Source organism: Jaculus jaculus, chromosome 3, assembly GCF_020740685.1.
Source record: "Jaculus jaculus isolate mJacJac1 chromosome 3, mJacJac1.mat.Y.cur, whole genome shotgun sequence".
Classification (NCBI taxonomy): Eukaryota; Metazoa; Chordata; class Mammalia; order Rodentia; family Dipodidae; genus Jaculus; species Jaculus jaculus.
Genome location: NC_059104.1, coordinates 77,748,967 through 77,776,376, shown reverse-complemented (window position 1 = coordinate 77,776,376; position 27,410 = coordinate 77,748,967). Strand labels below are relative to the sequence as shown.

The 27,410-nt window shown below is 40.1% G+C and overlaps 1 protein-coding gene and 1 pseudogene across 4 annotated transcripts in view; both read right to left on the bottom strand.

Moving 5' to 3' along the window:
* Opcml (opioid binding protein/cell adhesion molecule like) overlaps window positions 1–27,410 on the bottom strand; it is a 1,382,967-nt gene that overhangs the window by 694,043 nt on the left and 661,514 nt on the right. The window lies entirely within an intron of this gene.
* Window positions 988–2,245, bottom strand: LOC101611226 (annotated as a pseudogene).

Here is a 27,410-nt window from a genome sequence, read left to right as displayed (position 1 = left end):
TACCTCATGCCCTACTAACATGGTGAATTATGAGCTCAAAAGGAAAGCTCAAATGAATCTTTTCTTCATTAAGTTCTACTTGCCTAGTATTTGACCACAGAAACAGGAAAGTAATTTATTCAGTTCTATCATAGTAATAGAGAAAATAGAACAAGACAATTAGTATGGGGTCTGTGAGACTTGTCATGACACAGGTGGGCCATACAGTTATGACAAAACCAAAGACAAGACAAGCTGAATCAACCCCATATGGCAAAAACAAAGTCCCATCTGAATTAGAGGAAGGCTATTGTGGCTGATGAAAGTCTGAGTTATAGACCATATATGTCAATAATAATAATAAGAACAAAGTTGAAAGTATGCTGTTATTAACAGTAGAAACTGGGGAGGCCATGAGGGATAAGAGTTGATGGGGAAAGAGCCTTGAGGGAGTGAATGAGTACTGACAGGAAACTGCACTTTTTATTTTATTTTATTTTTTTTTTGAGGGTATTAGCAAAGTTTTATTTCAACAATTTCTGCTTATAAATGACTGAAAAAGCCAGTATGCAGGAGGCTAACATGCTGCTGTCACAAGGCAGCAGCAAGGCCACCAGGTCTTTCTGACAAGAGGCACTGCTTGGACCTCCCCCAGGCTGCGGACCAGCGGCAGGGAGGTTTGGGTTGGAGGGATCAAGAAGACTAGTGGCCACATTCTGCATCAGGGCTCCAGACCAAGCCCAGCCCCCAGGGCCACTGCACTCTGCTGGACTAACAACTTGGTTAGGATGCTCAAGGGGTTTCGGGAGGTAATGGAGTTTCAGAAGGGCCCATATGCTACTCCAGAGGCCTTTGCACAGCAGTTTGGGTGACCTGTCACCCCCAGCTTCCCCTCTAAGGACCTCTGGGTATTACCATTTCATGTAGTGTCAGGGAAGAGGTCAGGGTGGCAGCCAGAAGTCCCGGGGCAGTGGCTCCATGCAGCCCTTCTATTGATTTCTATAAGTGGAGGTCCATGTGGACAGATGGATAGTGTTGGGATGTGTGTGTATGTATATGTGTGTGTGTGTACGTGCATGTGTGCGTGTAGGGGACAGTCACAGGACATCTCTGGTAATGGTCACTTAGTTTCAAACAGGAGCCTATACTGAAGGTGGCCACCTGATACAGAGCCCTGTTCCCAAAGGGACCCTTCAGGGGCCAATGTAGCTGGATGACCAGGGCTGGGCAGGCCAGGCTGGACCCAGGCCCTAGGGCGGGATGTGGACATACGAGGGATGAAAGACAATGGGAGGGAGGGAGAGAGCGAATGGGCACGGTGAATGCCTGGGCGGGAGGTGGGAAAGTGACCATGGTGGCCATCAGAAAGTGAAGCAGTGCTCCTTGGAGTGGCCCACACGCTACAGATTGGGCAGGCAGGCGAACTGGATCATGGGCGGGGGTCCACACATCAGTATCAGCGTGTCCTCTCCAGGGGGCGGGAGGTGGTCCCGGATCATTTCCTCGTTCACGAAGCCCTGACTGTAGTCCCAGGCTTCTGGGGCCTTGTCCACTGTGTACCACAGCTTGAAGCGAATGGAATGTTCATTCCTCAGTTCCTCTAACTCGGGCCGAAGCAAAATGTCCTTCTAGGTCTGATTGGCAAAGAGCAAGTAGCACATGGTGTGGTCATCCGGGTCCTTCATGACAGCGCAGATCACCTGCAGCATAGGGGTGATTCCTGTCCCTCCTGCGATCATGCCCACAGACTTCACTGTCTTGACGACAGGGCTGGACATCTTGTCAGGGCGGATGGAGAATTTCCGTTTGCCCTGGTAGACCAGCAGCCCGTTGGGGCCCAGAATTCAATGGTGTCTCCAATCTGCATGTTTTCCAGGTACTGGGTCATCTTTCCTCCGGCAGGAAACTCTGGATGGGTGTCCTTGAAGTCAACCTTGATAACCAGGTCCACAAAGCCTTTGTCATCATCACTAGAGACAGGGGTGTATGGCCGAATGAGCAGGTTCCGGTCGATTTGTGTCTAGAGGTAGATGTGCTGGCCAATGGGGAGACCCAGGATGTGGTGGGGTGAAGGCAGGGCAAAGCAGAAGCGCTGCGTGTCATGGCTGATGATCTCCTTGTCAACCAGCCGCAGCAGGTACTTGATGTCTGGGCTGTCGAGGGTGATGGCGGGCAAGGAGCGCTGGAAAAGCTTCATGAACAGGCTATAGAGGAACCAAACAGGGGACAGCACCACGTGGCCCAACGTGCTCAGCTGGGACCCCATGGCGGCAGTGGTGAAACTGCACATTTTTAAGCAGCTATTGACTGTTGGTCCAAGATGTATTTATAGAAAATTAATCTTGTGGTTTCATGTACGGATGACTATACAAAAGAGATTTCATAAAGAGAAATGGATAAAAGGAATGACTTGGCTAGACTTAATTAATTATAGAAAGAAAATTAAAAGTGAAAAGTAAAATCTCCAGATAAGAATGGTCTTCTGACCAGGATAGCTAAATCAATCTAAAATTCTAACACAATGTAATAATAAAATGTAAATTTATTTTGGTTTGCTAGGAACTATGTTTGGCACCTCTCATTTTTAACAAAGCTTATTTTTTAGATTGACAGGTTTAGTGTTCTAAGCTATTCCTATAAGATCACATATCACTAGTGAGGGTGATATTCAAATGGGAGCCTTGGGGTTTTAGGCCTCACCACTCTTCTAGATGCATTTAAACTGAGTATATCTCCTCCGTACCACATACCTCTGGGCCTGGACCCATTCAGCTATTGTTGCTCCTCATGAAAATGCCAATTTGCTTTGCCTATTATGTGACAGTTCCAAAGACCTCCTCCCTCCCGTAGTTCTATGAACACTCAAGGATTCATTACAAATATCATGCACACTAAGAAGCTTTTCCATTTCTTCCAAACTTATGTGATCTCTCTCTCTTTTTAACTTCATCACCCCTTTTCTACCTCTTAATTCTATTTTACTGTGGTTATTTACATATTTTTCTTATATGAGGTATCAGAGAATTATGTACAACTTTTGGTGTCTTTCATAATGGTTTAGTTTTCATAATATAAGGGTCCAAAAATGGCTGAAGAAAGACCCTGGACTCAAATAGTATATAAAAGCAAAGAACATTTATTCTGCAGAAACAGCCGGCAAGTGGGGTCAACCAGTCATATAAAATCTTGGCCTCAAGACTTGCATGCAGGGCCCTTTTAAGCATAACTAGAGGAATTCCAGGCAGGTTAGGTTATATTTAAAATTATTGGCTAGGCAAGCAGCAGTTACATTTGTATATCTTTGGTTGGGGCAAAAAGGTTGCAAAAAGTGTGAAAAGCACATGTCTGGGCATGTTTGGACATGTCTCCAGGAACTGATTCAGCCCCTGGGCGGCTATCTTCTCTGGGCCACAAGTCAGAGTCACATTGATTATCAGCCTGCCATTTCCCAGAAGTCTTGCCTGCCTCTCCAGGAAATTGAAACTTTGGCCTAGGTAAGATAGCCCCTTACTAAAGTCTGTAATGGCATCATCAGTTTTGCCTCTTCATTCAGAATATTAGTTGCTTTTGTTGCTATTGAAAAATATCTTAAATAAACAGCATAAAGAAGATTTTGTTTCAGTTTTTAAGCTAACAATTTGAGGTTCTATTCCTCTGTGGTGGGGAAAGCATGACAACAGAATCATGATGAAGCTGGTCACATCACAGTTAGGAAGAAGAGGATGACAATTTCTAGTACTCACTTTTCCTTTCAATTTACTTTAGGAACAAACCCCATGCAAAGGTGCCACCCACATTTAGGTTCAGTCTTCCCAACTCAATTAACCTAATTTAGAAACTCACAGACATGCCCAGATATTTGTCTCCTAGGAGATTCTAAATCCAATCATACTTACAAATGAGATTAACCATCACAATAAGAACGTTGAAAATGTTAAAAAGTGAGAGGAAAAGAGGGATTGAGCTTCAGAAAAAGTTATATACCTTTATGAGGCAGGGGTGGAGGTAAAATGACTCAATTTGGAGGTAGGAAATCCTGGTTCTTCCATCATAGCCAACTTCATTACCCTGAAACTCAGTTCTTTCTTTGAATGATAAGGATTTGGGTTTTTAAAACTGTTAATATACAACAATTTGTTACTGATATTTCCAGGCAGAAAGTAACACTCCAAGCCTTAATACCTTGGTAAACTAAAATATTTTCATGTTTTAAAGAATCACCTTCAGTAAAGCAAGGTGGTCTATAATCCCAGCCCTGGAGAAAGAGGCTGTGATAGTAGGTCATAGGTTTAAATCTAGCTATGTACATAAAATGTCTCTACATAAAATGTTGGGCGTGGTTATATAGCACAGTGGTAGAACATTGTTTCTTATGTGGAAAGCTCTTGGTTACATCCCTAGTTCTGAGATATATTATATATATATCTTGTTAATAAGAGCTCAGTTGACCTCTCTAGGGAAGTATACATGCCAACTTTCTTAGTTTTTGGTACCCTTGTAAATCTGAGAACTGAAATTCTCATCCCCCATTGGGATAAAGACCTATGGCTAACTTGCATAACAATCACACATATTAAGGAGCATGATTTGTGTACTCCTTGCCAAATGATGATGGTGTTTTGAATGATACTGCTTTCTGATATCTTAACTGCCACTGGTGGTGTGGAGGATTCGCACTATCAAAGAGGAGCTGCCACCCCCTCTCCAGCTTCCAAAATTTCTTACAAGTGTCATCCCAACATCTCCCTTCATCAAAATCTCTGCTAAAGACTTGCTAAGTAGCCTTCCCAAGCAGGGCATCAATGACTTTCAGAGAGGGAAAATGAAAATATGGCCAGAAACCATGAACAAGGCTTCTGGGATTGGTCCAGGCTTGGTGCCCACTTGTCCAAATTTTCACTTTAACAAACATCTAGTTCCATGAGAAATAAATATGCAGTCATTATTCTGAGCTGGTATTGCACCAAGTCTAGGTTACAGGAGATGGAAAAGGCAGTCTTGAGTTGATGAAAGCTCATGAGCTCTGCCATACATTCTGTTTCTACTCCCCACATTGTTTTTTGCCATAGAAGCTGCTACCCTGTTGTGTGCTCTATGGTAAGCTTCAGCACATCATGGACCATGTGGAGTTTCTATCACTTCATTTCTAAACCATGGTTCAATGGCTCAAACACTGTGAGAGCAAGGCACATGTCTAATATTTTTCTTCCTTGTGTCTCACACCACTAGACAAATGCTTCATTTATACCACACAGTGCTTCAGGCATTGTCTTATAGTATTAATTAAAAATAGCAGCATATTTCGCCCTCACATGGTTATATGCCTTTATGAGGCTATGACAATTATGCTGATTGCCCATAAATCTTCAGTTGGTAAACTTAAAATAGAAAGTAACTGTGTTAGTCAGTGTTTTGCCTCTCTGAGATCATCAGTTTTATAAGGGGGAAGGTTTACTGTGCTAATGGTTTTACAGAATTCAGTCCATGATCAATTGTCTCTGTTGCTTCTGGCCAGAGACAAAGTCTAAACCTAATATCTCAGTAGGCCTTTCAAGGGCTCACTCCCATGATCTAACTTCCTCCAAAGAAGCTATACCTACTAAATGTTCCAGTGCCTTTCCATTAGGCCGCAGGCTGCATACTATGCCTTCAGTGCATGGACAGATGTGGAACCTTTAAGATCTTAACTACAGCAGAGATTGAAGAGGGCACCCAGTAATCACCTTCTTAGTAAGCCCTCTATGAAACAGGCACATTTTTTTAGGTTCTAATTCATTGAATTCAGAACTGACTGAATTCCTCATAAATTCCCCGAAAGACCTTATGTTTGAGATCTACTAATCCTGACTCCACCACCAGAAAGCATTCTTTTCCCCAGGTTTCTTAGGTTCATCCTCCACATTATCTATGCCAAAGCCAGAATGCTGAAGAGCTATTGAATCTACCCAGGCGCTGGAGGGGTATATCACAGTCAGCACCTGAAGCTCCTATCTCCTCAGACATAAAACAACTTACAATTATAGTTGAGTACTTTAGAATACAGCTCTTGGAATCTGTACAGCTATTGCTGTACTCATTCATGATGACCTTCACAAATATTTACTAGGCACTTATGATATAATCTCAATAACAATATCAATATTAGACCTTTAATGAACAAAGATATAACACTTACTGTTTGACACAGTGAAAGAGAAAAATTAATCATTGTATCATGAAATATGAAAATATGTATAATCTTATTTAATCCTTACAAATGTTTCAACAAATATTATGAACTATCATTTTCCCTTTCACACAGGGATGAGTCATCTATCACTTTAAAATGTTAGGTAACTTGTACAGACTAAAGAGAATAACTTGGAGAGCCTGAGGGCGCACTCTGATGGTCAAGTACAATGTTCTGTGCTTTCCCCAGTATTTCCTCCCAATCTCCCAATGGTGATATTCATAATGTTCCAATCAAAAACACTGATTGTTGCTGACTGAACATCAAATAAAGAACATCAGTCAGCTTCAGAGACAACTGTTTTGCTTCTGTTCTCATCAGTTTGAAAACTTTAAATGACATTTTTACTGAGATCTTTGTTTTGTTTTGTTTAGACATGACATTACTAAGTAGTTTAGGTTGGCCTGGGGCTCATTATGTAGCCCAAGGTAGCTTTGAACTCATGATCTCGTCAGTCTTTCAAGTGTTGCTATTATATCAACTAATCTGGCTTACTCTTAGAATTTTGAGAGTATAGTTAATTGTATCAAATATCTGTTACCTTGTGTAATTGTTCAGTTCAAAACTAGTTTTCATAATTTCTAACATTTTCAATCCTATAGACACTGCTATCTACTTCTTCCATTTCCTTTTCCATTGTTCCTTCACACAATGCATGGTATGCCAATGATGAAAAAGTTTCTCCATAGTCTCAACTAATTACCAAGTGTCCCTCCACCTACCTGGCTTTTGATCTTCCTGTAAAATATCTGATCCTTCCATAAAGAAAGATGTATTTATTTTTCTCTTTTCTACCCACCAAAAGTTGGTGATCTTTAACTTGCCCACTAACATATAGCATTAGGCTTTCAATCCATCTATTCCCTTGCCATTCTCCTGGCCAAGACACCTAAAGGCTTCCGCTATTAACAGATGACCACAAATGTATCAACTTGAAGTAATAAAATAGTCTTGCCATAGATTTGGAAAATCATGACTCCATTCACTGCTGAGGATTTTATCAGAATTAAATCAAGGCTGGGTTTACTATGTTGTGCTTCTTGCTCAAGGCTGAGTCCTCTTTAATACAGCTGTTGGCTGTCATTCATTTCTTTTCAGGTGTGGAATTAAAGTTCCCAGTCTGTGCTAGCTACAAGGAAGGCACTATTTTTAGCTATCAAGCCCCCACAGTAAACATTGTCCACAGGCAGCTCTCAGTATGGCTGGTGGCTTATTCCAGGTCAGCAAACAACATGCTCTCACTGCAAACCTGTCACTTTCAAAAGACTCAACTGAGTACAGTCATGGCACATCCAGAAAAATCTGTCCTGTAATCCATTCAAAATCAACTGATTTGATTTTTAGTTTAACTTCCAGGACATAGGATTCTATGGTATCAGTTAAATTTGGTTTCAGTTTTGTGTGACCCCCTATCTCTCCCCCCACCCTCCCTATTGTCCACACCTAGAGATGCCACTCAGGTATGTCAGCAACCCAGGCTGATCCAGGTTAGGAACCGCAAATGAGTGATGCAATGAGTATCTTTCTGTGATTGTGTGAGTTCACTTAGAATGATCTATTCCAAGTTTAACCATTGTTCTAAAAAATTCATTGTGCCATTTTTTTTTCTTATTGCAGAGTACACTTTTATTGTGTAGATATACCATATCTTGGTTATCCATTAATCCAATGATGGGTATCTGGGTTGATTCCAGTTATTAGCTATTATGAACTGAGCAGCTATGAACGTGGTTGAACAAATATCTCTGAACTGAGATGTGGAGCTTTTAGGGTAAATACCCAGTAAGGGAATAACAGGGCCTATTGGTAACTCTATATTCATCCTTGTCAGGAGTCTCAATATTGATTTCTATAGTGGTTGTACCAGCTTATATTCCCACCAATAGTGAATGAGTGCTCCTATTTCTCCACAGCCTTTCCAACATTTGTTTTCATTTAATTTTTTAAAGTTTGCTGTCCTTACTGTGTAAGGTGGAATCTCATAGTTGTTTTAATTTGCATTTCCCTAATGGTTACAGATGTTGAACATTTTCTTAAGTGTGTGTTAGCCATTTATAATTCTTCCACTGAGAACTCCCTATTTAGTTCTCTGCCCCACTTTCATAGTGGGTTCTTTGGTTTTTTTATTGTTTAGTTTTTTGAGGTATTTGTAGATTATAGATATTAGGCTTCTATCAGTGGTATAGCTGGAAAAAATTTCCTCCCATTCAGTGGATATATATTGCCTCTGCTTATGGTATGTTTGTCTGTGCAAAATCTTTTTAGCTTCCTAAGATCCCATTGGTTGAGTGCTTGTTTAATTTCCTTTACTACTTGGGTTTTGTTCAGGAAGTCAAGAGGACCTTAGGAAGAACAAATGAATTGAAGTGCCTTGGAGAGTATGAGATGAATCTTAACCTTAAATTTCTCCTGTTTCTATTTCTTTCTGTCTTTTTCTGTTTACTCTTCCCTTGGCACTGGCCTATAATTCCCTATACCAGGCTGTGGTTTATATCCACAATGAGCTATTGATCAGAGAGACCTACAAGATCTCCCAAAACAAACAAGACAGACTCCTGTCAGAGCACGTGATTACCCACCAGAGGATAATAGTAAGACCCTACTACTGAAGAAACCATATGCTGTTGGCACAGAACATGGAGAGACCTGGTTGTAACCCAGAAGAGAGCCAGTCTCCAGACAATTAGGCTATCTAGTGCTTGCAGGTGCTACATGAGCTACAGGGGGAAAGTTGCCAACATCTGTCAGAGCTACTCAAAGTTCAAGCTATTAAGAAGCAAACAACCTGATGTGATGCTCACATAAGGGCAATAGTGGCACACAGCCATAGTGGGTAACCACCTGCTCTTGAATTGGCTAAGAGATGCACTCAGTGGAATGGGAACCATATCTGGAATTGGGAAACATGTCAGATTCATATCCAGATAATGATTATGATTTCCATTGTCATGCTCCTATTAATCTTGGCAACTTAGAGGGTCTACATCCTTTACATTCTCTCTAAATTATTAATGGTTATCCCACTTAACCAGTGCTGACTTCACTCTCCATTGGAGAATCTGCTTCTCTTTTTCAGATGGGAGCTGGTTCTGAGATCAAGACCCATTGCACTGCACCCTGGCCCCAGCCAAAACTACAGAGGAATTAGGGAAATGAGTAAGAGTGTAGCTTTCCTAGTGAATCTGATATCAGCACAAGGGTGAAGGAGATAGACACTGAGGATAATCAACACCTACCAAACCAAAGATCCACATGCTCCTAAGAGCCCATCACTGAAGTAGACTTAAAATGCTCCCAGCATGGCTCAGGAAATATTGTGGAAGAAGGGGAGGAAAGATCCACAAGTTGGGACATTTTGCACAGAGACATTGCCTTTTCCCTATAACTGTCTGCTGCACCCATAATGTATGACCCGCAATTCCCATGGGGTTGACCTGCAGGCCTAGTGAAAAAAAAAGCCTCTTCATATAAGGGGCAGAGGAGAGGGGAAGCGATGGTATCAAAATGTGTTGTTTACATATGAAATATGTCCAAATCTAATAAAAACAAATTTAAAAAGAAAAGCATTACAACATATATATTCAATGAATAAAACTGAATTTACTAAAAAAAAAAAAAATCAACTGATTTAGGGATTTCTGTGATGGTTAACCTTGACTGCTAACTCACCTAGATGGAGCTGCACCTTATTCAAAGCTTGTTTCTGTGTGTGCTTGTAAAGGTATTTCCAGACAATATTGGCATGTGGGTCAGAGTGCTGTGTAAGGAAGACTCACCTTGAATGTGAGCAACACATCTGATTGTCCAAAGTTCAGATAGAACAAAAAGCAAAAGAAGAGCTCACAGGAACAGTGCATGATGATCTGTGCTTCAGCTGGTGCTATTTCCACCTACAGATTACAGACTCTGCATCCTTCAACCTGTAAACTTGGACTTGCCTTGCCTTTGAAGTTCTCCGAGGGTACTTCAGGCCTTTTACCTCAGACTGGGGCTACACCATCAGTTGCTACAACATACTCTTATTCTTAGCTTTATAGGTTCTATTCTTCTGGACAAGCCTAACTAATAAAGATCCCAAATTCCAATTATATATGCAGATTCCCTTTCCTTTTTAACCTAACTATGGAGTGGAAACTCTACCATAATCAGAAATCTACCCACAACCTTAAATATTGATTACAGGGGCTATCCAAACTAGAATTTAGAATTATGATGTTCTCACTTCCATGTTTCCATCTCTAATTTTCTCACCTTTTCTAACAGGCCTGTTTTCTTCCTTCTTCACCAGGAGTCATTCTCTGCTGCTAATATAAATATACTTTCCCTTGGTTTACTATGGTCTCACTAGCTTTACATTTCTACCCTTTGTATGAGTTTGCTTTCTTTTACCTCTACTCTGAATCAACCCCAAAACCCTCAGAAGATATTATTGTGTCATGTCTCAGACTGTTGAAACATATATTGGCTACTCCCTGGCATAACATTCTGATGTCCTGTTCTAAAGTTACCTTCATCCTTATAAAACATACTCCACATCAACTGCATCTGAAACCTCGTTTAATGTCCCTTCCCCTCAAACTAGCAGTAGTGTTCCAGCACCTTCAGTGTTCCCAAGCACTCCTTGTAAATTTTAACTTACTCTTTACTCTTCATTGGCTTGACCACTTTCACTCTGACTATATTTTTTGAATTTACAGAAAATATTTCATTTTTAAAGTACAAATTACTTCAGGAGTCATTCAGAAAGCACTCTATACAGGTGAAAATATAATGGCCATTTTATAGACAACTAAATTGAGGATAAAAAGACAAAGTAATTGGGCTGGAGAGATGGATAAGTAGTTAAGGCACTTGCTTACAAAACCTAGGGACCCAGGTTTGATTCCCAAGTACCCATGTAAAGCCAGATGCACAAGGTGGCATATGTGTCTGGAGTTTGTTTGCAGTTACTAGAGGCTATGGTATGTCCTCTCTCTCTCTCTCTCTCTCTTTCTCTGTCTCTTCCTCTCTCTTTAAGCAAATAAATGCATAAAATATATTTTTTAAAGGCCAAGTCATTAAAAGAACAGAACAGAGTCAGAAATACAATAGGAGTGAAGAAGCAAGCCTCCATCAGATTTTAGGAGCACTTAGCGCTTTAGAATTTGGAATTGTCATATCATGGTTTTAGGAATGTGATGTGGTAATTACTAAATTCAATCTCACAATTAGAATACATGCTGAGCATTGTGTCTGAATTATAATAAGTGACATATTCAATAAATATTCTTGAATGAAATTAAGTATTCTTCAAGGACGTAAACAATTTGAATTATAAAATGGAATAGGGAATTAGATTTCTATGAGTTCTGAACCTGTATAGCTATAGACAGGTTCTTTTATCTTAAAACAGATATTGAAACTCAGTTTGAGATTGAAATACCAAAATGAGAATGGTTGATAGTTAATTCTGATCAAGAAAACAAAAGTTCAGTAACCTAAAATAGGGATTTCCATATAGATCCTTATGATCTTCTGGAGGCAAATTAAACAAATCTACTGAAGGAATATGTAGATAGAATTCTAATAATGAGTCTTGTAAAATTAGACCCTCCTAAGCTCCATCTAATGAATAACCTTATGGAATATCCAAACCAGAATCCCAAGAGAAAGGAGTCAAACATCAGTCTAGAGAGCAATGTGAATATTGAGAAAAGCTCAGAACTTCAGGAAGCGTTCCTAGATCTTCCTTAACTAAGGGACTATGTGACACTTCACATGTTCATCCATTCACTTTCTACTTGTATACCCAAGCTATTGTTAAAATACATATTTATTTATTTGCAAGCAGAAAGAGAGAGAGAGAGAGAATGGGAATATCAGGGCCTCTAGCCACTGCAAACGAACTCCAGATGCATGTGCCACTGTATACATCTGGCTTTATGTGGGTACTTGGGAACTAAACCTGAGCTGTTACATTTTGCTAGCAAGCATCATAGCCACTGAGCAATCTCTCCAGTCCTTATCCATGCTGTTGACAACAAATGTGCCAGGTAGTTTGAAATAGCATTGTGTTTTAGAACTGATGCCAGTCCTATAGAAATTGCTTTGAAGACAGAAGTAGCTTATGGGAGTGACCTTGGTCAGAGAGGAAGTCACTGAGGCAAAGTAGGCATTTCACAAAGTAGCCTCACATGCTATGAAGTTTGTTAGTTCTGAACATAAGAGAGAGCTATTGATTGACAGGTTTACATCTGGGATGATGGTTAGACAAAGGGGTTTGTTATTTTAAATGATTGCTGTAGCCATAATTTGAAAAATAAATGCTTGGGGAGCCAGACTGGAGATCAGGATGGTAACAGACTGAAGGTAGTCATCATATGGATTTGCATAAAAGAATTAATGGCTTGAAGGCTTTAGACAAGAGGGTAAATTACAAATGGTAACACAATAGAACTTTGGCTTATGCTAGAGATGAGAATGGATTTGAAGTTGCCACATGAGTTATAGTGTGTTGTTAATTATTGTCAAAAAGGTCAGAAATATGGATTTTCCTTTAGGAAGTTGTGGTGGTTTGATTCAGGTGTCCACCATAAACTTAGGTGTTCTGAATGCTAGGTTCCCAGCTGATGGATATTTGCGAATTAATGCCTCCTGAAGGGAGTGTATTGTTGGGGGCGGGCTTATGGGCTTTATAGCCAGTTTCCCCATGCCAGTGTTTGGCACACCTTCCTGTTGCTGTGATCCATCTTATGTTGGCCAGGGGGTGTTGTCCACTCTTTGCTCATGCCATCGTTTTCCCCTGCCATCGTGAAGCTTCCCCTCAAGCCTGTGAGCCAAAATAAACCTCTTTTTCCCAGAAGCTACTTTTGGTTGGGTGATTTCTACCAGCAATGCGAACCTGACTGCAACAGAAGTCCACATAATAAAATAATGAGAGCTTATTTATGCCTTTGAAATACTATCTCCCTTGTTATTAGGAAAATTATAATAACAGATAAGAACATTATTCTATAGAGTATGTGAGGGTGGTCTAAGTTTCAGCAAACAACTAGTTTGGTAGTTGACTTTCTGGTCAGGACTGTATTCTCCTCCTCTTTTGTTTTAACCTCAGGCTAAAATTGCAGTTTTATTAATATTAATACACTTGTATAAAGTGCTAATTTATTCCATCATTTTTCTAATTAGCTCTATTGAGTTGTGAGACTCATCTGCATTAATAATGAATCCTTACATGCCTTTTCCAATGTCTGTCTTGTGTCTACAAAGGGAGGAATATGGAAAAGAAGAATTTCTATGCAATTCTTTGATGACTTTGGGGAAAGATAATTTACAGTTTGGGATGGTAGACTTCAAGAAGGTACTTTAATTAAACCTGGACAGGAGCAAGGAAACCTTCCCCAACTTCTTTTGGAAAAAAAAATGCAGCTTTTTTTTTGGGGGGGGGGGGCTTGCAAACCCTGCATCCTCTTCTTGGAACATCCTACTGAATGAAGCCTCCCTCTGGTTTGGACACCACATCATGCTCTCTGCTAGTGGTACAGGACAAAAAATTAAAGGCGATGAGATGAGGTCAAAAATAGTGGGTTTATTTGATCAGATTCTGAGAGAAACTCATGCTTCCTTTTTTTCCCCCTCTGGACTAATTATCTTATTTAAATTAAAGATAGAGTTATTCATAAAACTGACAAAATCAATGTCAAGAATATATAAAGGATTTCTAACAATATGTCAATGGGAAGAACAGAGCAAAACAGTAAGAAAACATGCAAAATTAATGAACAGGCACAGGAAGGGATGACAAAAGGGAGAGAAATGCCACAGATCCTGAAGACTACTACTCCATCTTATTTTACACAGAACCAACAATAAGTTTTCAAACATCTTGATCCCTTAAGATCTTTGTACATGCTTGTAGGATTGTAAGCTGGTAGTTTGGTAAACAGTTTGAGAATATCTTGTATATTTGAACACTGCCAAACTTTGACTCAGAAGTTCTACTCTTCAGAACCTATGTTCATAGCAAACTTCTCACATTAGGAAGCAGTCATGGGTCCAACCTCTACAACTATCAGCATAGAGCATGCAAGTCAACTGAGATATATTGACAAGGTAGAATAGTACACTTCAGTCAAAACAAATGAATTATAGTCTCCCTACCCACCAACTATAGGTGATCTCAAAAGCACAATAATGGAATATTTTCTGTCATATTGCTTGTTTTTAATGCATGCATTTATTATAAAGATACACATGACAATAAAAAGTAAATATAAAGACTCCAGTATCTGATGAAATTGCATAAAATAAAAAGATGATATGAACACACACAGAAATTGGAGTCATGGCTCTTTTGGTAGATAGTGTCAGCAACTAGGGAGGTATTATGTGGTAGAGTTGTAGGTTATGCTCAGGCCTTGGCCTGTGTGTGTGTGTGTGTGTGTGTGTGTGTGTGTGTTGGTGAGGAGGGTTTTAGTTACTTATTATTAAAAAAATAAAACAGGGCTGGGGCTGGATAGATGGCTTAGTGCTTAAGGCACTTGCCTAGGAAGTCTAAGGACTCAGGTTCAATTTCACAGGACCAATGTAAGCCAGAAGTATAAGATGGCACATGTATCTGGCATTCATTTACAAAAGCAAGAGAATCTACACCCATTCTCTCTCTCTCTCTTTCTGTCATACACACACACACACACACACACACACACACACACACACACACACATTTTCTCTATCTCTTATTCTCTCTATCTATACTTTAAAAAGGAGCTCAAAATTAGAATATTGAAAAAGGTGAAGTCCATAGGCTCATGGACCATTGACCAATCCTATATTCCTGAAGCATATTTTTTAAAAACGAGAAATGAACTAACAAACATCCTTTACCTTACATGATTTTTTTTCATTTACATAAATTGTTCCACTCTTTCATGAAATTTGGTTCCTGGTAAATGAAATAATTTTATGACTATTGAGTATTTTTCCAAAGCTAATAAGGTCATAGCAAGACAAGAAAGACAGAAAAGGCCACAGTATAAAAGAATGTGTATGGACCAGAATGGTTAAAGTTAGCTGAATCCTGAGAGAGTCAAAAGGGCATAGAACCCTTATGGAAAGCAAAAGAGCTAGTGAAAAGTACATAGAAAGAAGATGAGCCCATACCAGCTACAGAGGCATGGCAGTGACAAAGTAGGATCGGTGCTTACAGAAGAGTGTCTAGGGGGTAAAATCTCCAGTAGAGATCACTGAAGCAGATAGCTAAAGGTAATGCACCCACTTCCTGAAATGTACAGTTTGTATGCAGGCCGGATGTGCATAACTCAGAGAGTGTCTACCTCTGTCTTCAGTTTAACTCATACACATAGCTTTCATCTCCACCACCTCCCCTCCCAGTATTGCTATTAGTAAAATTGGATGGCAGAAAATGCTTGCCTGTAATAGCAACAATGTTTTACATTTATATGGTCCCTCCTGTTACTGCCAGTGATTCTGACAATAATCTAAGCAAGAAAGGGAGAAATCTTATATTTTTCTCATTGCCTATAATGAAGCTGAGGCCTGTAAATACTTTACACTGGCCATGTGAATATGAGGGTTTTGATAACCAGCCTGCTATGAGTTTTCTAAGGATCAACCAGAAAGACTGGTAAAAGCAAAGAGCTCTGACTACAATTTGTTGAATGTATGTGTCATGTATATTACAATTTTTTTTATCTTATCTCATCTAATCTTTATAATTCTCCATGAGGTAACACTGTCATTATCTCTACTGTGTGGACAAGCAAATGGAAAACACAGAGCACTTGGCTTATTAGTTATGTGGCATAAGGTAGACAGCCAAAGCACTCCATGTCCACTGACCTTATCTGTAAAATAGAGAATAGTGATCCCCTCACTCAGTGTGGACTGATGAGATGTAAGGGAACACATTTATGCCAAAAAGTAACTTGTCCCATGCTTATGGATGTTTGTAGTATGATTAATCCCATGAGTACATGATTGCAAGCCCTGAACCATGTTGTCCCACAAAAGAATCAGAACAGACAATATAAACACGCTAGACAATGCCTAAGCAAACCATGACCTCCATCCAATTTGCTGACATACATTGCTCAGTGGATTGTTAAAAGGAAGAAAGAATAGCCTACAACTAATTCCATTCTTCCTACCTGCTGGAGCTGCACACAAACATCTACCCTCTATTTAGCTATTATTAGAACCTCAAACCAGAAAATCTTTTGACTGGCAAGAAACCAAGACATCAATTTTCATCCTGCATCTGCTTGAAAGAGTAGGAGTGAAGTTATATTATCAGTGTCATTTCCTCACTAGAAAGATTGCTTGGATCATATTTGTATTCATTTTCCTAAATGTAATATATAAGCCACTAGTAGAACAAAATCTACTAATTAAATTTTGTTCAATAGTGCATTTTCACTTTAGCTTAGCAGTGTCCTTGTACATTTCTGTCAAGATAGTGCTAATAATCTTATTTAGCTTATAAATAGTGCTTAACATTAAACTTGAAAAATTAACAAGCATCAATGAGCCTAAAGTGACAGCATAGCCAATAATTTGAAAGGGTTCTACACTATAGATCTATATTTCTGCTTAATTTGATTTAATTTATTAATTAAAAATTAAGTATATGTTTCTGAGGCTGCTATCTCATTTATCATGGCAGCCCAGCCTCTGGCATGGTGTGAGGATAGGAGACAGACACTACAATGTATGTAAGGCACACCCTTCCAAGGAAAAATACTTTACTGCCCCTTCACATCTTGAGTAAACCAACTGGGTCTTCCCAAAGATTGATTTTTAACCCTTTCTTCAGCCCAGTTAACTTTGAGAGTTAAGATCTCTGGGTTAAGTAAGTAACCTGGAAAATTTTTTAGTATTTCTATGTTTCTCTTTAAAAAGGACCATTATTCCCATATTGTCCATACGGTGAGCATGATTTCTGTGTTCACAGCATATGTGGGACTTGGGAAGAACTATCCCTGACAGAGCACATTGTAAAGCAAAGTGTGTCTTGCGACCTCATACCACACTTTACTTAGGTGGACTGGGTTATGATAATCTCATTGCCCCATTGGGCTGACAAAGAAAGTAAGGTTCAGTAAGGCTAACTAAGCTTCCTTCTCCAGAAACAATACTGAGCTTTGTCCTTCCTGGTCATCCAAACCTGAAATTTTATGAATGTAGGCATCTATATTTGTGCACTATACATTTCACAGAAGAACTAATTCCTATTAGTATTGAAATGAATGTTTCCATGCTTATTTACTGACTAAACATCCATTCATTCTCATGCATATGTCTACTAAAAATAAATGCTTAGTGGGCCAAAGAGATGGTGTGGTGGTTAAGGAGCTTACCTGTGAAACCTAAGGACCCAAGTTCAATTCCCCAGTAGCCACATAAGCCAGATGTACAAGGTGGTACATGCATCTGGAGTTTGTTTGCAGTGGCTAGAGGCCCTGGCATTTATCTCTGTCCCCCCACCCCCTTCTCTTTCTTTCTTTCTCTCTCCCCCTTCCTCTGTCTTTCTCTTTCTCAGAAATCAATCAATCAATAAATAAAAGAAATGTTTAGTAAACACCTACTTGCTGTCAAACTGTACATTAGGCATAAAGAGTGCCTTTCTGGACAGAGTTCTGCCCTCTTATAATTTACACTTCAGTATGTGGAGTGCATCTTGGGGAAAAGAAAATCAGCACAATGCACATTATTAAACGGTACACTTGGGAGTATTAACCCAGGTATAATAATAAATGGGTAAAGGAACTAAGTTTGTAAATGAAGAGGAAAGTGACAAATTTTGAATGCCATTATTTTCCTTTTTGGATTGTATCAGAAATTTGGTGTCTCATCTTCTTCCATTCCTTAGCATATTCTTTAATGAACTGATGCTTAACTAAAATGACCCCCATGCAAGAGAAGAACACTGGACTCTCTGTTTGCTTTCTAATAGGCTAGAACAATGTTGACATCCAGTGGTGAATTAGAATTATCACAGTGACCATACTTGCTGTTTCACTCCATGTATGAGGTGGTGCCAGGGATGAGTGCTGGACAACAATCTGTATGCAACTCCTCCACAGATGCATACCTTCTTTCCACTGCCTGGATGTGACTTCATGAGCATGCATGCTACCATAGCAATATGATTGTCACAGCCAGTGCATATCCAGGACCTGCGTGTGTAGATGAATCCACCAACCTGATATTTGCACACACATGTGTTTCCTATGTTACCTACACATCATGAGTAGGATGGTATGTTTCTTACTTGCTATGGTCTCTCTTTTGTCCTCAGGGGCATGCTATTAGGAATGTGGGAAAAAGCATTGTACAGCATCCTGATGGCCTTTTCCATCTGGCTGATGTTATGCTATCTGCTTATAATGAAGCAGAAATGAACGTGACTGCCCTAGGTTTACCTCCTGACCCAACCTCAGTGGGAACATGCTGTCCCTGCACCAATGACAGTCTCATTGCATTCATTTGCTGGGAGAGGTCAAAGCACACAGGCTACTGTCCTGGCCTTAGACAGGACAAGAAACAGGAATCGCCACTGCCAGAGGCAGAAAGGACCCTGAATCAGTCCTTACCCCTCTTCTTCACTAAACCCAGCACTGTGTGTTAATTAATGTATTGAACCCAGAGACCATTTTCCCACTGGAATCTGAAGCTCAGGCAATCCAAAAACAGCTACATTTTGAAATCCTTTCTCCTCTTGGCAGAAAGAAAGAGGAGGAAAAAGAGGCTTTCCAATGACTTTAACACACTACACAATTAAATATTGATTGGAAATTCTTCTTACGATTTTCCCTCACCTCTGTGCCTCCACAGGGAGATGTCTAGATGTGTTCCTAAGCTGTCCCCATACAGTGATTACGTTCATTAGGACACCAGCCTTGTGGTTAAAGCACTTTCCTTACTGCTGCACGTTTAATTAGACAACTCTTCCCCAGAAATTATTTATAGCCAGCTACAGAGCTATTGTTAGTCCGAATGTAAATAAGATTCAGGGCGGGAGTCTCAGCACTCTGCAGTAGCTGGCGCTGATACCATCAGCCCGCGCCAGGCACTCCAGCCAGGCTTTTACCACCAGAATGTAGCTAATTAAAAATGCAGGGTGATTCGCTAGTTAAACCTTTGCTACAGGACCTTCTAAAAGACAAAAGCTACCAGGTCAGTATGAGTGCAAGGAGGAGGAGTCAAGTAGAGAATGGAAGGCCTGGGGGAGACAGGAGCAGGCCCAGGCAGTGTCCAGGCTCCCTTGGGGAGTACTACATGTCCCCTTCCAATGTGAGCACAGGGCCTGCCTTAACTGAGCCATTCATGAAACTACAAAAAAATCATTCTGGCAAATAGCACAAGGCTTTTTAAGTATGAAGCCATATTTGTAGTCCTTGGTGTTCCCCATGGATGCACAGGGAACTGATTGCAACTTATGAGCCCTCCGGTGTGTCGAAGATGCTTAAATTAAAAGTGGTGATCTGAGAAAGAGAGATAGCTTACTGGTTAAGACACTTGCCTGCAAATCCAAAAGGCCCAGTTTCAATTCCCCACTACCCACAAATAGTCAGATACACAAGGTGGAGCATGCATCTGGAGTTCATTTGCAGTGGCATGCCCATTCTCTCTCTGTCTCTCTCTCTGTCGTTCTGTATCAAATAAATAAATTAAATAATAAAAATGTATTTAAAGGTGGGCTGGAGGGATGGCTTAGCAATTAAAGGGATGTGCCTGTGGAGCTGAAGGACCCAAGTTCAATTCCCAAGGGCCCACATTAGCAGATGCACAAGGAGGAGAATGTATCTGGAGTTCATTTGCATAGGCTGAGGCCCTGGCACACCCATTCACATTCTCTCTCTCTCTCTTTCTCTCTGTCTCTTTCGCACTACCTCTTTCTTTGTCAAATAAATAAATAAATGAAATTAAAAGTATAAAAAAGGTGGTGAGCTTTTATGGCTTTTAGTTGGTGTTGGCATTATGCATGAAACATAGTCCCTGCTTTCAAGATACTCACAGTCTTGAAAAACAGCATGGATGTGTAATCAGATTAATGAGAACATTATTTGAAAGAATTATCAAATAGCTGCAGCCACTATTTATTGAGTACTTCCTGGATACCAGCACTTTGCACATCTTGTTTCATTTAGTCAACCATCCTAGGAATAGAAGGCTGTTATTAAACTACCTGCCTTAGACTTTACATTGCCTGTGACAAAACACCTGACAGAACCTTTCCTCATTAACAGCCCCACACAAACATATTCCCAACTGTGCTTAACTAATCTAGTAAGGCATCTCTCAATCCAGTCAAGTTGATGATCAACATTAACTCACTGTTAGAAAAAGTGGGAAGTGAAACAAGAGAGAAGAAGCTCAACAGCTGAGAAAGGCTTTATTCAGGGAAAGCCAAAGAAGAGCTCTGACCATGAAGGTTGGCATTTACTTTCCTCACAGACTAGGAATACATATGGGGCAGTGTACTTATTGAAATTATTTGGTTGCAGGGAAGTTCATCTTGCCTTAAGTTGTGGGCCACTTCAGGAAAGTGATAATGGGGATAGGTGGTTTGAGTCACTCTTGGAAAACAGAGTTACAATGAAAGGAAAGTGTCAAAAAATGGAGGCATTCTGGTTTTAACAGTCACAATGTTCATTATCCAACTGAGAAACCTGAATATTTAAAAGCACAAATAACTGTATATAACACAGTTATTAAATAACTAACTATGAAACCCATGGCTCTTATAACTTACTTACTATCTCATAGGGTACTGTGATAAATGCAATCTAACCAAGTGCCTACATTGCAACCAAGTTAACAAGGAGAGAAGCAAGAGGGAGGTGTGGTCAGAGCAAGCTTGGCCAAGGAGTCTAAAGAGAAGCTGGGCCTTTGAAGACTGAATAGCTGGCAGGTAGTCAAGAGCAATGTGGAAGTCAGTATAGCTGGATTGAGGTACCATTATGAGGAAGAGCCTTTACCTCAGGTCCAGAGAACCTAGTTCTGGACCTGAGGTGAAGGCTGTTCCTCATAATGGTATTAATAGCAGAAGAACTAGTACTAAAAGAAAATACAGAAAATCCGAATCCCAATGCAAAAGAAAGTAAAAGCTCCTTCCCTTCTCCTGACTCTCTTTCTCCTTTCTTTTCAATGTTGACTACTCATGATTAGAGAAGCAGAGTAGGGAAACAGAGGGATTAAGATATTGAAGAACAAAATTACATTCCTTCAACAAGCAACCCAAATCTTCCTGACCCTATTACTTATTGACATTGAAAATTTGACATACACACTAGCATATTTTAAAATATGCTCGTCTTCATCATTCCCTGTGTTGTGAAGCACGTTTTACATGAAAAAAAAAAAACAAAAAACAAAAAACTAAGGACATAGAGTAAACATCTTGGCTGAGCTTCCCTTACTCCAGTTGTTTGTCCAATGTTTTCCTGTGGACATAGGATATAAAGGCAAATTGACAGTTGGGAAAGGAATCAACATTATAAACCTTAACTCATGACTCATGTGATGTTCTTCCTGAAACCACAAAACAGACAATCTAATGAGAAAAGTTGATCTAGGAAATAATTTCCATTGGCTTGGTGCAGAGGCATCTAGTGGAGCCTTTCTTCTGCTGGAAACCCTCACATCTGCAGGAGGGAGGATGGGGATGCCTATTATTTTAAGCATATAATTGGTTCTCATTCATCATTTATTTTTTCAGTGACATAGCTTTATATAGTTTATTACCTCTGCTATAGCACATGGCCCCGTGGGTTGTGTCCTTTTGTTCTACATTTCCTGGTGTGGCCTCAGCTATAGCAGCTCATATTATCTGTTTGATTAAGTTAGGGAGCCTGCTATCTCAGGATCCCCAGGTAACTGTCAACATTGCATATCCTCAACTGAGAGATTAATGAAGGCTTTCAACTCCTCTCCTGCTTGACCTGTCTGTCACAGCTTGTTTTCCTATTTGCTGATGACTTTGGGACTCTATGTCCCTAGGACCTGCAATAGCTGCCATTCAGGATCCACCCCTTCCATACAATTGGCACATGAGTGTTCATCCTCTGGATAGGGAACAAAGACACAATGTTAGATAGGGAATCCTTCTGTTTGACACTGTTGTCTGGCTTTTATGGTGTGATATCTATGCAAGCAGCCAAAACTCCCAACAGGCTCCCTTTCATGTACCTCCTCCTAGTTCTGTGCTGAATCACAGTCACTGCTCTCCACAAACTTTGAGGGCTGGAGTCGTTCCATGTGTGCTGTTTGTCTTTCATCTGCTTCTGCTGTGCATACCCCAGACACCACCAGGGACCAGTGTGGAGAAACAGTGCTGAAAGTATGCACACAATGTGTACACTGCAACAGTACTCTCAGTCTCTGTAGAGAGCAGGAAAAAATGCAGGATGCTTGAGGGGCAGTGAAGGCTTGCAAGGACATTCATCACACTGTCCTCCTGGCTGAGACCAGCTCATAGAGGCTACCTCAGACTGATATTTTCCACAAATACTAATTTCTTTCTCATGGAGTTAGCTTTGTCTCTAGACTCATGGAGTCCTAATAGATACCAACCATATCTTAAAGCTGCTAGTTTTTTTTTTCAATGTGATATTACACTAAATATTTTGTGTTTAAATATGCTGAAAATCAACTCTTCCTTGCATGAGCCCTTTTTCCTTAAGATCTTTTAAAAATGTTTATTATTATTATTATTAACAACAACATATTTCATATGCAAAAGCTAAGAACCTATTGCATGATCCCTTTTGTTAGCCAGTCTTAGTCACAACAGAGGTGAATCATGTTCGGTTTATTTTGGTACCAGACCTTTATTCTGGCTTCTCTAACAGAAAACTCAAAATATCATTCCTAGACATGTTCCTACCTTCTGACCAGCATGTCCTATAAACCCTTGCCCATCCTTCAAAGCTCAGTTATAACAACTAGTGTCCTCAGGATTCTCTCTGAGTCACTGAGGAAACATGTTTCTGTCTCCTTCACAGATCCTTTTATTAAGGAACTCATGACACCATCTTGCAATAATGTACATGTGTGTCCTCACCATTACAGTGGACGTGTGGCAATGTTTTCTGCATTTCACTGAGTGAACTGAGTCCATGTCATGCAAAAGCTTTGCCATGGACACATGCCAGTCTGTAAATGAACACATCATTGTCTCCTTGGAGGGATCATATGTGTCTTATTTATTATGGTACTGGGACTTATTCAGTCTCCAATTCCCTTCCTAATGGGAAGCTTTCCTACCTGCCCCAAAAGCTCCTTATCCTCTATATCTTCAGTTAGTATCTGCCAATCTTTGTCACTGTGCATAGACATTAATTAACAAAATAATAATAATATTAATAATAATGACCCACAAATAAGGCACATCATATTAGGGCATGTGTTTTGATTTAAAGAGTAAGTGTGGGGCTGGAGAAATTACTTAGCGCTTAAGGCACTTGCCTGCAAAACCAAAGGACCTAGGTATGATTCCCTAGTATCCACGTAAGCTAGATGCACAAGGTGGCACATGTGTCTGGAGTTCATCTGCAGTGGCTACTGGACCTGGTACAACTATGCTCTCTATCTGCCTCTCTCTCTCATAAATAAATAAATAAATATATAAAAATATTTTTTTTTAAAAAAATAGTAAGTGTGCCTTAAAAAGTTCATGTGTTGAAAACTTGGTTGAAACCCAGACAGAGGATCTGCCAGAAGGTGATAGGGCCATGAGGGCTCTGTTTTTCTCAATGAATAACCTGTAAACAAGTTTGCTACCAAATGAGCTGTTAGGAAGTGGGGCCTGTTGAAGTAGTTCTTGGGGGAGTGCACTTGAAGTATAAATTCTGTCCCCTAGCAGTTCCTCTTCCTCATTCTCTTCCTGGTTGCCAAGAGTGAGGCAGCTTTATTATCCGCCCTGGCTCTCAGCCTCACCTCATGCTTAAAGTGACAGAGACAAAGCAGCCTCAGACTGAAACCGTGAGCCTGTTTCTAAAATATTTATTTATCTTAGAAATTTTGTCATAGCAATGTTAAATCACTAGCAAAACATGTTTAAAGCAATTTTTTAGAGAGAATCTTGCTGTGGTCTGGATATGTCCCTCTAAAATTTATATGTGAAAATACTAACCACTAAAGCCACAGGAGTCTCTGAGAAGTATTAATTCATGAGCCAGAGTCCTCATTAATGGAGCTAGCAGCCTTAAAATAGAGGCCCAAGAGAGGCTCCTCACCCTGTATACCAGGTAAATGATTATGCTGGAGGAAGGTGGTATCTACTACATGCCTAATGTTAGACCTCTTAGACTGAAGAACCATAATAAATACATTCACATTGTTTGTATGTTGTTTCACACTAACAGAGACTTATAACATGACCTCCAAGGCTCAGGGAACATACAGAGGATACAGAGGATATAGAAAGAATGTAAGATTCACTCAGGAGAACCCCTGTGGAATGGGGGCAGAGGAGAGGGAACATAAGATTTTGACTCATTGGGAATATGACCAATTTGCCATATGTTAGTATAATGCAGTTATCAATAAAAGAAACAAGCGTTACTTGGTGCATGATATTTTGTTAAGTTAGCCCAAATGTAGTAATATAAGTCCTAAACTTACTATGTGCACATATAATTCATGAACCCCAAATATCTCTGAAGTGAACTGGCTAAGCCTCCTCTTTCTACCACCAAAGAAACAAAAGGTTAGACAATAATCTGCCCCAAGTCAAGTGACTGCTAATTGGTGCAAAGGAATTCCTTCTATAAAACACTGCCAATTCAGGCCCTTACTTCCTGCAGCCAGCTCTGTCTGTCAGGAGTGCTTCAGTTCATCATGCGATGAGCCTTTCCTCTGGAGATGGATATGTGTCTCTAAATCCGCTATCACTTCTAGTCCAGATTTCTCCCTCCCCAGCTGGTGGTCCTTGCTCCCCACCCTGGCAATGGCGCCGCTGTTTTCTACAGCAAGAGTAAAGCACACACAGTCTCAGTTTAGGGACAGTTAATTTCCAATTCTTTCCAGATGGGTTGGAATAATATCCCCAGGTGGTAAATACATTATTAAGAAGGCAGTTTGGTGTGAAATTGGCTATTAAAATATAGATAAAGTTTAATATATTGAGCTCCTTGTCAGAAAAAATCACTTTAGAGGGAGCTTATTATTTGTTTGATATTAAAAGAGTCACAGCTTTGCTCCAAGTGACAAATGGGGGAGGGGGAGAGAAATGCCACCAGTAATGAACAAAAGCTTTTTAACATTTAAATTTAGGTGGATTTTTATTTTATTTATTTCTGTAGCACTGCATGCTGCCACAAGCATATCCATGTGGTAAGCCAGAGGCAGGCCTCAGAAATGTCAGGATTTCAGGAGCCAAATAGGCTGCCAACTTGGTTTTAAACAGCTGGAGTCTCCCCAAAAGAAAGAGCTACCCAGTACAATAAAGTGAAGTTTCAAGTGGTTTCCTTGGAAACACTGGAAAGGAGACAGGGATGTATCTACAGGAAGAATGTGGAAGTCCCTTCCACCTTCCTCTTCAGGATCCCAACCTCATCCCCCAGAGAATTTCCAACTCCCATGCTACCTGCTCACTCAACCCAGCAGATTTGAGAACCCATTTCCTGGGTAGACACTTCACTAAGACAGATTAGTAAAAGCAAATGTTAGCAAGGGTCATCTGTTAAAACTTTAGAGTATAAACCTGGAGCCATAGATCTGCTGGATAGTACCTCCAGCCAAGCCAAGCACTTAAGTTGGCTTTCAAAGTTCCTACTTGGGGAATCCTTGGCCTATAACTGCTGCTAACTGCCTTCCTCACACTAAGAACCATGAAAAAGTCCAGAACAGAGGAACAGAAGTCAGATTGGCTAAAGTCCCATATTTTTAAAGAATCAACCAATGTGCCACAATTTCTTGTTATGTATGTGTAGAAAGGATATGTTTTTGAAGAAAGATGATGAATAATTTGGCAGGTGTCTTTAAAAGAAACATAATAATTCCCTAGTGTATTCACCACAGTCAACTTGGTAGACATCTTTATTTCCAATACTGAACATAAATATCTCCCTACACACAGGTCCACACAAACTCACACATGCTATTTCCTACTGAAAGTGGCCATTGGTAACAAGGGAAATGTTCTGTTTTTTTTTTTAATTTTTTTTTAATTTATTTATTCGAGAGCGACAGACACAGAGAGAAAGACAGATAGAGGGAGAGAGAGAGAATGGGCACGCCAGGGCTTCCAGCCTCTGCAAACGAACTCCAGACGTGTGCGCCCCTTGTGCATCTGGCTAACGTGGGACCTGGGGAACTGAGCCTCGAACCGGGGTCCTTAGGCTTCACAGGCAAGCGCATAACTGCTAAGCCATCTCTCCAGCCCTGTTCTCTGTTTTTTAAGCTGGTTGGCAGTGTGACATCTTAGTAAACAATAAAGAAAGAACTAAGTTTCCTATCTGGACTCTTGTTGTATGACATAAGTTTTAGTTGGTCCCTGACTTCATAGTTATTGGAAGCCAGCCTAAAGCCCCTTACTTAGTGTACAAAACCCATTCAACAACTGTCTACATCATTATTGCTCACTTGGAAAATAGAAGTACCAGCTTGTCTCACACATGATGTGAGCAATAAGAATCAGTGGACTAGGCTATCAGAAGTACCATTTTTCCAGGTGCACATCTATCAAACACTGTGCAAGCTAGAGCCCATCAGGGCACTGACAATGAGTCTGGAGATATGCAGGTCACCTCAACCTCAGAGCACTCAAGATCTCAGTTGAACTCTAGAGAACCCACTGTTACTGTGCAGCCACTGCCAAAAAGGCTGTGCTGAAAAAATCCTTACCATCTGCCCAGGCATTTGCAGTGACCCTGTTTCTGTGTGGTGTAGCTATGGCAATAAATGCTTGCATGGCTGTAACAATACATTTCATCTTGTATGTGACCAATGGCTGGGACCTCATCTTAACTCTTTACAAACACAGAGAATGAAAACTACATTATATGTGGTTTGAAAGGGGCCAAATAAATAGGTCAGATGTGAAGATCAAGATTGAATCCCTTAATATCTGGACAGAAATTAAATAAAAAAATTAAAACTGAAGTTCTATGTTTCTAAAAGGAGAGATTTGCCACCAAGAAAGAATTCAGATATTTTATCTAACTTATTCTTCTGAAAATCCACTCAGTCTCAAGAA